Here is a 15,400-nt window from a genome sequence, read left to right on the forward strand (position 1 = left end):
ATTAATTCCTCAGTACTCACATAAAGCCAAATGCACAAACTGGAGTATGGATCTGGAGTTCATTTGGAGGGGCAGGAGGCCCTGGCATTCCCCTTCTCTCCCCCTTTCCCTGTTCCTCTATCTCCTTTCTTTCCATCTCCCGGTCAATACATATTTCAATAAAAAACCTAGAACCCTAGGGAAGATGTCATTCCTGACCTCAGAGAACTGCCACTGGATGAGGGGAACATATGATTGTTACATAGTTTGCAGTAGCCCTAAAATCGAGATACATATGATATATGAGAGGCAAGATGGAATGCTCATGTATGAGGTTAAACAAAACATATTCCTAGAGAATGCATGGAAGCAACTCAGGTGATAGAGACAGCCCAGGTAGAGCAGATGGGGGTGGTTAGCATGCACATGATTTCACATTGGAAAAAGCCTGAAGCACAAAGAAAATGAACAGAAATTCAGATGCAGAGATAAATGGCCAAGTGACCAGCACAGATGGAGGTGGTGAAGAAGTGAGCAGGAAGTGTTGGTCATCCCATGTGGCTTAGACTTTACCCTGTTGGAAATGAGTAAGCAACAATCATGTATTTGCAAAAGGAAAGTGTAAGTTCTGAGATGCAAGGTGTGTGCGTGTGTGTGTGTGTGGGGGGGTACTCTAATCAGAAGAGGACCAAGTAGATGCAACACCAGTGAGGCCAATGTTTTTTTCATTCAAGGGAAAGATATCAAAGACCTTGTCTAAATTGATAGTGATGCTGATGGCATGAGAACAACTTGTAAACAACTTATTTTCTCTGATATACATGGACTTGGAAGTATGATGAAGAGGCAGGAAGCTGATGATGACCACTACCAACACATCTGTTTCTCAATTTAAAAAAAAAAAAAAAAAATCACCTTTGGGCCCAGGACCTCCATTCTATGCCCTGAGTGATTTTTTTTTAATTTTTTTTTTAATTTAATTTATTAGTTTTCTTTTCAGTAAATACAGGCAGTTTGGTACCATTATTTAGGCTCATCTGTGATCTACCCCCTCCCATTAGACCCTCCTTGTTATTGAAAATGGGTCGTGCATTGTGGAGTTAGCCCCCAGTTATTAGTATGATAAATGTCTCTGAAAATCATGACCCAACATGTGACTCTGACATTCTTTCCGCCCCCTCTTCCGCAAGATTTCCCTGAGCCATGTTGGGTTCATTTTTGGTCTGCTTCAGTGCTGAGGTGTTGGGGGCCTCTGAGGTTCTGGCTCTCTGATTTGGTAGGAGTTGATTTTTCTCTGCATTGATCTCCCTCCCCTTTGTGCTGGTATCCAGTTCACAGGAAAACATCACCCTTGCTTATTTCGCCAGTTGTCCTTAGTTTCAGTTGGGCCCCTTCTGAGGTATGTTGGGGCAGCTCTCTTCTTAGGATCTGCATCTATCTGGAAAAGAGAAGCAGATTCTCCAACGGAGAGTAAGTTAGCACCCAGAAAATTGAGATAACACTTACTTTTTTGATAGACAGTTTGATAGGTGTAGGCCCTCTTATACCCCGTGATTGATGGTAGCTTGATATTGTAGAGTGGGCTTGTGTTTGGGTATGGTTCTGACTTGTTTCCCAGCTCCAGCTAAGGGTCTAGTACCACTGAGTGGATCAGTTAGCCAAATCAAGAGCAATTGATTCCTCACCATGGCTGTGTACCACTATTGCACTTGTGTGGGTATCACATCCGGTTAATTGTTGCTACTTAGGTTAAACAATGTGTTGCTTGGACAGATCTTGGTCACTTCCCCCAGTCGCCTATGTAGCGCCTTCTGGCACTAGACACGCTGACTGTCTGGGGACTGACTCTCTCCTGGCTTCCAGCCATGTCATTCCATTTTGCGTGTCAGCTGCGTATGGAGTCTTCAGCAATATGGTCTTACCACTGGCCTTTGGTGGGTCATCAATTACTCTGACAGAAGTAGGTTTCTCTGATCAAAAGCTCATTGTGGATTGTAGGCCCAAGCTGGAAGTGGGGGTTACAGGTCAGTGTCCACTAAGAAATTGAGGAAAAAGATAACTAATATACAAGAGTTAGAGAGGAGTGATTTTTGATTCTGGTCTTTGGTAGCATACTGAAGTTAGACCTTCTAGATGACTTGATATTTTTCAAATACTTTGTTTATATGCAATGAGACACATACAAATCTTTGAGTTTTTGCCTTAACTAAATCATATCCACAGAATACCTATCAAATGCTTACATAGTCGTTTAAGATTAAGTGGGTTACAGCTCCAAATTAATAGGATCACAATGTGAAAATTCTACTTTGGACTCATTTTTAAGTCTGAGCTTATAAATTGAGTACGATAGTGTTTAAGGATGATCTGAATCTGCTGTGAATTCCAATGTATGATTATTTGTTATGGGGCAAGGCATTGGTGTTACCACTTATTAATGAAACAAAAATCTTCAAGTTGCTTTCCAAATGATCTCGAGATAAACCCTTCTTACACTTGAATTCCCAAGTCTTCATTCTGTTCACACTTGGGCTTCTAAAAAAATGTCAAAGAACTTGTAGCCTAAACACATATTGGCTGAGAGTACTCACCTCCCAACCCTACCTAGCACCCAGAAGATCCCGTAATCAATGTGGTCTTGATGGTTCTCTGAAGGAAATAATAGGATATAAACAACTTCAAATTCCTAAACAGGCTTGCGTCATGCAAAAGTCAGGTGACCACTCATTTACCTAGAGAATTAGAGGTTACTCAAGGGTAACAATATTTCCTAAACAACAAAATTCTCTTAGTAGCAAGAAAACCGAGGTTGTCAGTCCTCACCTTCCACCTTGTTTGAGGCAGTTTCTAGTGTATTTCACCTCTGTGTATGCCAGGCTAGCTGGCCCATGAGCTTCCAGAGTCCCCTTTCTCTGCCTCTCATCTTGCCATAGTTGCTGTGGGATTACAAATACATGGCATTGGGTCAAGCGATATGTGTGTTCTTGGATTCGAATTCAATTTGGCATGCTTTCACAGCCATCACTTTTACCCACTGAGCCATCTCCACAGCTTCTAAACATGCTATTTACAAGACTAAAATGTAGAAAAGAGAACAAACTCTATCACATTATTCATATCAACTATGAGAATCCTGGTTCACATTTGAGAAGTTATCTTCTTAAAAATCTCCCTTTCTCCACAAAGCATTAGAATTTTAAAAAGGAAAGTAGATGCATGAGTGAGCATGGATGCATGTTTGTAGCAAAATTATATGCTATTAAAATAGAAACATATCCTGTTTCTACTTTCTACTCTGCATTATCTCACTCAGCATATAAGTACACCTCTCTACCCCTATTAACACTTGCCTATGCTATGATTTAGTGGCTACATAGTATACTAGTGTTTGTGGGTATACTAAGCATTATTTCCTCCAAGTTCATTAGTAGATATTTAATTCCTTATTAAACTTTTGAAAATGCATACTATGATACCATGAATAAATAAATACACTCATATCAGTTTTATTTCAATGTTTAAGAATAATTTTAACAGTGGCAAAATTATGTCAGACTTCATAGATTATTTGTCAAATTACCTCTTAACAATATTTTAGCAATTAATTTTGATGAAAAGCACAACAAAAGTATAAAGGACTTAGTTTCCCATCATTGAGTCAAAACAGAACTTAACATTTCTCAAGAAACAACTCAGAAAAAAAAAAATCTCAGACGAATTTTGGTGGCATCAAATTTTGTAGACAACTGGTCACAATGAGATGGTGCAGATAATATCTGAGACAACTATGCCCAGTCTACATATGTCAGGAGTCCAGAGTTCATGGATGATTTCAACACTGCCTTTTTTTTTCTTTTGGTTTACAACAACATAGGTTTAGAAACAGCTGTATTTACACAAGAAAACTTTAGAAGCAAATATTACATTATTAGAGAAACACTGTGCAAGCTAGATATTCTAGCCAGTCTGAATCACTAACCTGATGATGCATTTACATGGTCTTCAAACACATCCTTACAGTTCTGCTAGCCTATGATGCTGTGCTTTTTGGGGACTCTCTCCTCAAGAATTTAAACATGTAGGGCATGTAAGGAATTACTTCTTCCTGTAACTTGGAATAGTGGTCAGGAGGTGCTATACACTATAATAAAACCCATGAAGAAAATCTTGAAAAATTGTGTAATTATCCTGAAGAAAAGAATACTATTAAATAGGTTATTAGAATTTCCTTGGGAATTTTCTCAGCATCTAAGCCAGACAGATTTCCTTAGTTTTCTTGTTGAAGCCATGTTTAAATGAAGTGATTACTAAGGCCAAGTAGAACTTTTCTTTCTGCCTAAAGCCTTGAGGAGTCTTTTAGAATATATGGGCATATAGGGGACTTGTGACCTGGTTCTTTCCTTAAATAGAGGAGACAGGTAATTTCAACTGCTTAATAACTGATTGCAAGGATACTGATGGAAAGAAATGAAGCAATCCTTACCACAAAATCCTGAACATCGTAGGCAATAAGTGAAACTTTAAGTCAGTGCAGAAAACAGTTTTCAACATTTGAATATGTACATTTCATTATTTGTTCTGACAATGGATTATCTTATTGGGTTCTGGTTTACCTTCATGTGAACTCACAGATACAACCTTACTAATGTACTGACAATCATTCACAGTGAACACATAGGTACAATCAAAAGAAAAAGAAACATAAGAAAATGACTCTCCTTACTAGTTAGATAAAGCTAGTTTGGTAAACAAAACCTAGTACAGAAGAGGTGCTTCTTATGTGCCCAAGATATGGCTAGACAAAACAAAACAAAACAAAAAGCATGTTAATTATGCCTCTGAAGCTAAAGTACAGGCAAGACAATTATCAACTCTTACAGAGTTAAGAATAAAAATATTAGGAGATTACATGATACATATACACAGAATAAAACACAAAGGTATAATAGACACAAAAATAGAATGGGAACCTAGTGAAGACATGTTTCACTGGGCTCTGATAGCTAAATTAAAGTTAGGCAGGAAGGAAACTATCTCAAGCAGATTGGACAGGATTCTCAAGAGTCTGCTATCCAGGGAGGTTTGTTTAACTGTCCCTTGTAGATGACATTATGTGTTGCCTAACATCTCTGTGATCGTGCACCTATCTATGTTCTCTGCTCTATCTATATCTTATGTAGCCACTATCCTCTGTGCTGTCTGGGCACAGGGTGATTAAAATGAAAGCATGGGTATATGATCACATCAACTTTTCGATCTAGGTGAAAATATACATATGAAATTTAGTCGCATGACTAATTATTTAAATTATAATTGGGAGATGTCCCAAGATGCCTTAAATATAGGGCAGGGGAGAGAGAATAATTCTCTGGAAACAGGTATTTAAGATCAAGCCTGTAATGGAGAAGGAAGAATGAACTATTCTAGAAGGAAGGGGAAAGGTTTTGAGGAACAGAGATTTTTGCCTCAAAAACTCTTTCTAAGATAGGAAAGAGTTTGTTACATAAATAGAAAAGAAACAACATGGTCTCCACAACCGAAGAAATGAACCAAAAATGGGGAGGTCAAGGCGATGAATTGACATTTAGAACTAAACTACGGTAAGTGGTTGGTCTTTCTTTTTAGCCATAGACCTAAACCACCCATGAAATTCATAGAGCTTCTTTAGGAATATTTATGGCTTCTTCATGGAAAATGAGTTGAAGTTTGGCAACTGGACAATAGGCATCCAAAGTAGAGGCCACGGGAGAAATCCAGATGTAGCTCTGAATGAAAATATAGTTCATATGTTTAGGGAGCTGAGTTATGTCAATTTGACACCAGAATCATAAAAAGCACCTTCTTACAAAAACAGGATGGTAACTTGTATCACCATGGTTGAGCTCATATTTCTGTCAAGCATTGCCTAGTGACTTTTAGCTTCTGTCCAGATATAAGTTGCACTGATGGGCATTCTCACATCAGTCAACCAAAGTTCAGGAATGTGATGCAGTTCCTAGATCATGACTCATTGCTTACCTTAAAGAGGAAATCCTTTCTATCAGTGGATTCCAGTAGCACAATAATACATTTTAAAGAATGATTGTGTGGTAGTAAGCAATTTCCATAATGTGAGAATACAGTTTCTATATCCATAAAAAGAATTTAAGCTTAAAATAGAAAAGCATCCTGATGATCTGTTAAAAAAAATAAGCACTCAATCATGAAAGGAGAAAGGCTAAGAAGACATTGAAAGGTGCCTTCATCCACTGGCACCTTTGGGATGCTGCAGAGATGGTGTCTTTGATTGCTGCCTATGGGGACTGTGTGGTAAATAAGCCACCCCAATATATTTGGCTCTGCTGGAGTATCTCTTCTTTGGGAGTTTAGATGAGTCAGTTTCCCTACTTAAGCAGTTGGATGATCATGCCCATGCATGACAATCTCATTCAACAGTTCTAAGAGTCCAACACAGTGTGTCTGGAGTTGACAATAAGGTTGCCTCTGATGATGTTGAAACAGTGTTTTCTGCCTAGATATGGACTTGACTTCTGCTCATAAATTCTTCTGAATACAAACCAAGCCAGTGGGGGAGATCTGGGGTGAAGGTGAGCCTCCGACTTACTTGTATGACTCACCCTCACACTGCTTCACTTCACAGCCTGTGGTACTTCAGGTATTCTTTGTCTGAGCCCTAGATTAGAAATTGTTTACATGATGACATCTCAGTAAATCCACCAATGCAAAAATGTGTAATTCTTACTTCTTAACCTTGATTTCCCATACAAGTTGACAGAAGCCTTTCTCTGAGACCAAAAATATTTTCAGCTGTTAGAGACAGCTCTTCAACTTTTGCTGCTCAATGGCAGTGAAGTATTCATTTAATTAGGATAATGTGTGCTTGTTCCAATGTATAATAAAAGACATAAGCCATAATATAACTCCATTGCCCTGCATTCTGTCAAAGAGATTGTTTAAAAAGTATTCTTCTATTTTTCAATTTGTTAATGGGATTATTACTAGCAGAAAAGGCTTGGTTACCATGAATGAGCAGACATGCCTGGGCAAGGTGAAAGGATTAATACCACAGGTTATCAGTAATTTAAAAATGTCAATTGCTTGGATGGTAAATGGGTTTAAGAGAAACCTGAAGAACTCAAAAATAGTTGCTTCCTAGAGGTCAGCATGCTTGTCATCATTTATAAGTGCACATAGAAAAACTATCCTAGTTTAACTCTGGAAAGCATATCAGCTTCATTAAAAGGGAAGTATTTCAGCTTAGGTTAAAGAGAATATTTTGATTGCAGAAGCTGCTTATTGTACAGCTGTCAGAGAATATGGGGGAGATCCAAGATCTGTCAGTACCAGAAAAGATAACCTTCTACCTGCCACCAGTGTGGTACCTCCACTATAACTGCCTGAGCCCAGGAGACACTGCAGAGGAAATGGCAACAAGAGTACAGCTCTTTCACCTAGCCTGACACCCTGCCACAGGGAGATGGTGGCAGGCACTGTGATCACCCAAAATTCACCAGACAGAAGTCCACAGCCTACAGAGAACTCATCATTAAATCAGATTTCTGACACATCTGCTAAGGCTTGGCTCAAGGAACATTGTGAAAGAGGGCAGAAAGACTGAAAGGGTGGGTAGGAGTAACCCAAGCATGGTCCTTAAAGACTGACTGAGGCCTTCCATGACCCCACAGTGAAAACCAGTCACTTAACTGAAAAGAGGGGCATCAGTGGGGAGTGGAGATATTTTATTTAAAAAAGAATAATAAAAATAATCTCAATTATGAACCTACATACAGAGGATAGAAAATAAGAATGGAATTTGTGTTGAATGTGGAGAGTTTAAATTGTATATCATAATTCATCCTTTTTGGGTCGTTATTGTGGCTTAGTATTTATCACCAGGACTTATTCTATCCTTTCATATGCAACACTCACCTCTGCGCATTTTACACTACACAGAACAGAAGTGCTTTGCATGAAGCATTAGGCAGTGTCCATGTGGATCCTGGAAATCAGAATACTTTCTGACAATTAAAATGACAACAAAATTTAATGTCTCAGAGATAGCTGACTAAGAAAAGTCATTTTGAGTCAGTATTAACAGACTTTAATAGAAGCTTCATTTCTCTTGAAGAAACTACTGTTTATTGCATTATAGACAATGTTTGATTATTTTGAACATAATTTGGATCCCACTTATTTATGTCTGTTTCATGGCTGTTACCATAATGTGTCTTCCCAGGTGATATGACAGACAATGTAAGTAACTTTGTGCTTCAGAAATAGCAATTTGTAAGCAAGTGTTTCTAACTGCTGTGCCATTTTCCCAGGCTCAGAAATTACTCAAACATCACACCAAATAATTTAAGAGAAAGACATTCCATTCTGAATCTCTCTATAAGTTATCAAATGAATGATCACTCCTCTTTACCAGCAATCCTTTGCTTTCTTACTTGGTTACACACAGCAGAGGAGCGGGGATAGGGTGCAGGGAAGGGAGGTGGCGCAGCCTGGCCACTATGGTCAACCCAACCAAGAAAGATCAAAGGCAAGCTTAGTAATGTTTAAGTAAATAAGACTCATATTAATTAATTAATTAAAAATAAAAGACCAATGATTTAAATATCTTTGAGCCAATAAACCAAACAGGTCATATTTTGTTGATTCTGAAATTTTATTACTAACAAGTCCCCTTTCTAGGACTGTTTTTCAGGTGCTTTGATGCATTGTTGTTGTGTTACAGAAAAATGAAAAGCAAAATTGTATGAGTTTTTTTGTTGTTTGTTTTTGTTTTTAGAATTAATTTTGTCAATACCATCTGTTCTTTTTATTACACAATATAAGAACAATTAAGCCATTTTTAAAAAGAAAGTTACGTTACATTCCAGACAACAGTTTTAGGTTTATTGCCTTTGTTTAAAAAAAAAAGTTGAGGGACCTAATAAGGCAATACTTTTTATTACATTTGTTATTGATGCTATAAAACACAATTTTAACAGCCAGGAAATGCAATGCCATTGATCATATGTTACAAATGCATTAATTTGAGTTACTGTATTTTTCATATGTAATTTGAAATTATGAATAGACATAAAAATGTCTTATTGCATGGTATAAATCTGTGTATTACTATTTCATTACATTAAATTAAAACCACATCTACAAGAGATTTTCCCTAAGTTCTCTGAATATCTGATAACGATTTCCTAGAGTACATGCTTTTAGATTGAACTAAGCTTGGTCTATTATTTGGAAACATTTTCTCTACAGTTCTAGTCCTGATGTATACTTTCATGGCTTTTGGCCTATTGTTTCTTGAAGCAGTTATTGGACTAAAGTAATGTCATTCATAAAAATGACCATTTGGTAGTAAAAAATAAAGGACTTTACTGCAGACAGAATAATCAAACAGAAGACAGTAGTTTAACAGCCCTTTTTAAAGGCTACTTTGTTTTCAAGAAGGGTATGCTGCCTCCCAGATCCTTCGTCACACAGGGTGCCAGTAGGGATGGGAAAGAATGCACTCAGTGGGTCCAGGTTCCTCTTGCTCAGCTAGCAGAGTACAGAAGAGGAAACTCTGGTTAGTAGGGTTGCTTGAGTCAGATCTCTTCCCAAATTAATAGCATCATTTTGATGTATTTATGTGAAATATTGGTACATTAACAAAGGTAGTCTGTGTCTAACTCAACATGGGGACCAGATGTCCTAAGTGTTTGCTAGGTTTCTTCTCTGTGTATGTGTCTTTCTTCTCTCTCTCTCTCTCTCTCTCTCTCTCTCTCTCTCTCTCTCTCTCTCTCTCTGTGTGTGTGTGTGTGTGTGTGTGTGTGTGTGTACCTCCTCATGTTTCCATGCATCTTGGAGACCAAATGTTTAATTACTTGCTCATTCTAACTTGGACATAATTTCAGGAAACATGTTCAAGCTGATTTTTCACAGGTATGCACATCTGTGTCCTTCATCTAAGGTGTTTCATGCATGATTATTTTGATTGACTTGTATTCTACTTTGACTATCTCAAAGTTACCAAGAGTTAAATTTGTATGATTAAAATTTCTTTGGCTTTCACCTCCTAACTAAAGAATGCTTCATATTTCACAGTTCCTTTCTCATGTGATGATACAGCCTCTCTCAGGCTCATAACCTTGGAGGTCATCTTTCATCCTGAACACCCTTTGATTATAAATTTACATCACACAAATCTCTTCCTATCATCTCCAGAACATAGCAAGGCTGTGACCAAAGCTGTCTTAGGAAGATGCCAATTCAATAATTCATACTGTTATTATATCTCTGCTGGTCACAGTAACTCATCCTGGTGTACACCAGAAAAGCTCTCAACCCTGAGTTTTAACATTCCTGAAGAAGCTGCCAATCTATTGCCCATGTAGTAGCTCTAACATATCTGATCTATTTGTCTAATACAATTGAATTATGCATCTAAGTGTCTCCATTCCATTAACTATTTATATTGCTTTTAACACTGCAACACCTAAATTCTTCAGCAGATGAGAGTATAGTCACTGGTTATAAAAATTGAAACTTGTGTCAAGAGAAATGGTATAAGAGAAAGATGAATGTTGTCTGATGACTGTGAAAAGATCCACCATACAATTACAAAGAAAACAGGAGCATAGGGAATAATAAACGTCAAATCCACTTCATTAAAAGAGGAATATGACAGTGAAAACTTGTGACAAGGAAGTAGAGCTAGGCAAAACTTATTCAACATTTTGAAAACTTTACTTTTAAGGTAAGAGGTAGAAGAGTGTGATAGAAAAAATAATACCTATTGATTATTTCATTATTCAAGATACATCAGTTATCCACATAGTATTTGCTTGGTGCTGCTCTTGAAACTCCAGACCTGGCAGTTACCAATAATAACAGAATCCATAGAGTATAAACAGAAGGAAATGAGTGAAATGACAGTCACCCTGAGTTAGATCCTGCCACATGATGACGGTGACATCTTGGCTGATTTCAGAATCTGACCTTTGCTATTTCATCAGCTTAACAAGATTCTCTTCTGTCCTTACTGCAACCTCCTACTCACTTATATCAATGCAAACAATTCTTGAGCTATCTATCATAAGTGGGAATTTATCTCATGTTTAAATGTGAAAGATTAGTTAGGTAAGTTTTAAAATTCATTTTTTATACAATGCTCAATTTAAGGTGCTATGGATAAATGAAAAAGTGGGCAATCTATGGGAAAAAGATAAGTCATTAAACATTTTCCTTTGGCTGGAATTTTGTGGAGATGCATAAGAAAACTTAGAATCTTTTTTCAATGTATTGCTTCTGAAGAATTTCAACAAGTTTAAATGAGAAATACAAAGTCTTATCCTAAAGGATAGAGCACTCTCAAAAAGCATGATGCAATACTTAAGTGGGTGGGGTAAATTGGGGAAAAATAATATGGTCAGGGAAATAATTTTCTAGAATGGGAAAGAAGTGAGCACATGTGTATTTTGACCTTGAGGCATGATGATAAAACAAGCATCAGCAGGTAATATTATTGGAAGACAACATGGCTTTGCAGGTTGCAAAGCCATCAGATAAAGATGAAGCAGAAGTAGACATTGTGATAAAGAGGAATTAAGAAAATTAAATTAATTTGAGTATACTTGGTGGCTAAGCACTTATGTGATCCTAAAAGACTTATGCTCTTTATAATCTTTGTTTCTTTCTCCCTCCTTCTCTCTCTCTTTCCATCTCCCCTTCTCTCTGAATCTGTGTAACACATAAACCTGAATGGATTCAAAGTCACTATATATAAAGATGATTTTGAGATTATTAATCCTCCAAGTACTGGAATCACATACTTATATCACCATACCAGACTTTAAACCTCATATTTTAAGTGAAAATAAAACCTTTGATTTGCTTCTTTTAAGCAGTAGACCACAACAACATGGAAAGGTGGCACACTTTAGATTCCACCGTGTGACAAAACGATCACATGCTTCTTCATTGATTGTTAGACATATTAGAGTCTGTCTAGTGAAACAAATACACAGATTCCTTTGCTGACCCTGAAGAGGTGAGAAGCCATGTCTCACCAATGGAATGTGCACATAGCAGGCAACTCTAGGCAGCATGTCTGTTTTGAGCATGGCCCTCTGCCAGCACAAGGCCTTGATTAAATGAAGCCAGTTCACCTTCTAAGGAACTCAAATAGTTTCTTCCCATGCAGACCTGAGAATCAAAGGTAATTGTTGACACTTTGATTATGCTCTTTGACACTGAGCAGAGGACTTGCCTAACTATATAGAATGCCTTCACTTCCAAAATGTCATGTTTTTTTGTTTGTTTGTTTTGTTTTTGTTTTTTTTAATTTTCAAAAATATCATGCACTGTGGTGGTTTAACTTTGCTGTCCCATATAAAAGTTTGTGCTTCCAGTGCTTGTTTCCAGATGATGGCAATTTGGGAATTGGAGCATTGATAGAGAATGTGTGTTACTGGAGGCAAGCTTATGAGTACTACAGTCAGCTCCCTCTTGCCACCATTTGGCACACTCTCCTGTAACTGCTGTCCTCCTGCTGTTGTCCAGCAGGTGATGTTCAGCCTCTGTCTACCACTTTTTTGTCCTGCCATGATGGATATTCCCCTTGCTTCTGTAAGCCAAAATAAACACTTTCCTCTGACAATATGCTTTCAGTCAGGTGTTTTGTGAAAGCAGCCAGAAGGTAATTACAACAGAAAATCCATACTGAGTGGGGTTGTTCATGCTAGAAACCTCTTTGGCATTGGGTCTTTTGGAATTGATTTTTGTGAGTTACAGAATTTGATATTTGTTTGTTTCCAATCTTCCTTCAATCTTTCTTTTATATTCTCAATGTCATATTGCATTGCGAATGTTTATTCTGTTATTATTTATTTTATTTTATTTTTGTTTTTATAGCTCCTAGTTAAGAGACTGTGGACTATGGGGATGTCTGACCAGTGTTGACTTTTTAAAAAATAATTTTGTTTATTTTTATTTATTTAGTTGAGAGCAACAGACAAAGAAAGAAAGAGGCAGAGAGAAAGAGAGAATGGACATGGCAGGGCTTCCAGCCATTGCAAAGGAACTCCAGATATGTGTGACCCCTTGTGCATCTGGCTGATGTGGGTCCTGAGGAGCCTCAGACCTGGGTCCTTCACAGCTTCACAGGCAAGTGCTTAACTGGTAAGCCATCTCTCCAACCCCAGTGCTGGCATTTGGAGTTGGACTGGATGCATCGCCTTTTACATAATGGATGGCCATGGCTTTATGGGGGGGCCACGGTTGGTATGTGGTGGTTTAAATTAGGTTCCCTTCATAAGCTCGCATGTTTTGAGTGCTTGGTTCCCAGCTGATGGCAAACTGGGATTTGGAACCTTGCTCAAGGAGGTTTCTTGTTTGAGGTGGGCTCATAAGTGTTGCAGCCCTGCTCTCTATTGCCAGTGTTAAGCTCATTTTCTCGCTGCTATTGTCTACCTGATGTTTGCTAGGAAATGATTGTCATCCTCAGCTCATGCCACATTTTCTCCTATAATCATGGTGCTGAGTCTGAAAGCAAAAATAAACTCTATCTTCCCACATGCTGCTTTTGTTCAGGTGCTTTTTGCTAGAAATGAGAAAATAACTTTAACATGCATCAATGCACAACTTATAACAGGCTAGGGTCATGGCTCAGCATGGGAGAGGCTCTGGGTTCAATCTCCAACCCACAATGCAAAAACAAACAAACAAAAACTAAAAAGTGGAACTAATATAATGTCTTATAAATGCATGAAAATTCATTAACAATTAGTTTGAAAGTTAATTCATAATGCTGTCAATTTCAGTTAAGGAAAGATAAGTATAAATGTTTGATAGGAAAGTGTAAATTTTTATAATTTATTTTATATTTTTATATAAATATATTAAAAGGGGCGACTTCATTATAAAGAATATTAATGTATAAGTCATATGTAATACATTTGGTAGCACCAAAGATATGATGATAAATTATAATAATTAGCATATGCTCAAATTTTAGGTTTGAAGTAGTTCCAATTATTGAAAATCTATTTTATATATATACCTTAAGTGAGAATAATAATCTTATAGGGTATTTACTTCAAAGTCTTCTATATTTTAAGTCTTTCCATAAGCCAACAGAAATTTTGAAAAGTCTCCATGGAGTAGAGAGAAGATTATGGTTTCTCACACAATAGAAACTATTGTTAAAGCATCACTACAACTATAAAACCCCTCCCACATGCATTCACAAGTAGACACAATGTCAATGAGATGACAGATAGACTATCATAAAATTTAAGGCATTTAAAGTAGACAGTGGCTGGAGAAGAGATGAAATAAGTTTAATATTCAATAGCTAAGGAGAGTTCAAGAAAAGACCCTACACATTCACAAAGGGAAACGCCTCACAGGTCTCAAGGTGGTGATGAGAAGGCACCTTGCCTGTGGATACATTTGGGATGAAGACTTTTCACTATGAGCCACTTTTTACTATACATTTGTTTTAAATCTAGTACCTATATTAAAGGTTAAATTTCTTTTTACAAAATACATAAACATGATTAAAGTATAAGAATTAACTGTCACCATACCAAGGAGCATGAATATAGTATCCTATCAGTTTACACTACTCCCTTTAGTGAGTTAATTCATTTTGAAAAACAACTCACACAAGTTCTGACTTTGCTGTGTTTGGAAATAGAAAAATGTGTAGTTTCATCTGTAAACTTAAGTAAAGCTCAATTCAATTTCCGAAAAGTGAAATTCAATAAGGCATCCTTGTTGGGCTGGAGAGATGGCTTAGTGGTTAAGCACTCACCTGTGAAGCCTAAGGACCCTGGTTCGAAGCTTGATTCCCCAGGACCCACATTAGCCAGATGCACAAGGGGGCTCAGGTGTCTGGAATTCGTTTGCAGTAGCTGGAAGCCCTGGCGCACCCATTCTCTCTCTCTCTCTCTCTCTCTCTCTCTCATTCATTCTCTCTCTGTCACTCCAAACAAATAAAAATAAACAAAAAAGTTTAAAAAAAATAAGGCATCCATGCAACGTAAGGAGGAAGCTTGTTAATATTTTTCCAACTGGGGCAAAAGAGGAAGACTTGGAATGAATCATCTTGCCCCAATGTCTATTATTGAAGAAAGCACAGTTAACCCAGAACTCCATTAGAAAGTATGGTGTATAACCTCTGGATATTAAAATTTTTATTGCCTCTTTGTTATTCCTTCACTAAAAGCCTATTATCCCAGCTACTGGTTCTTATAGATTTTGTGTAAGAAGCTTCATCATGTAAAAGTTTATACTATATATGAAGGCCATGATGATGCATTATAGTCAGCTAAAGTGGAGAGCATCTTTAGATTTATTTTGACACATAAAGGCTTGTAACAGGCAATATAGATGTCATGCATGGTCCTTGGGAAAACATCATTAGGATGTC

This window comes from Jaculus jaculus, chromosome 15, assembly GCF_020740685.1.
Source record: "Jaculus jaculus isolate mJacJac1 chromosome 15, mJacJac1.mat.Y.cur, whole genome shotgun sequence".
Lineage (NCBI taxonomy): Eukaryota > Metazoa > Chordata > Mammalia > Rodentia > Dipodidae > Jaculus > Jaculus jaculus.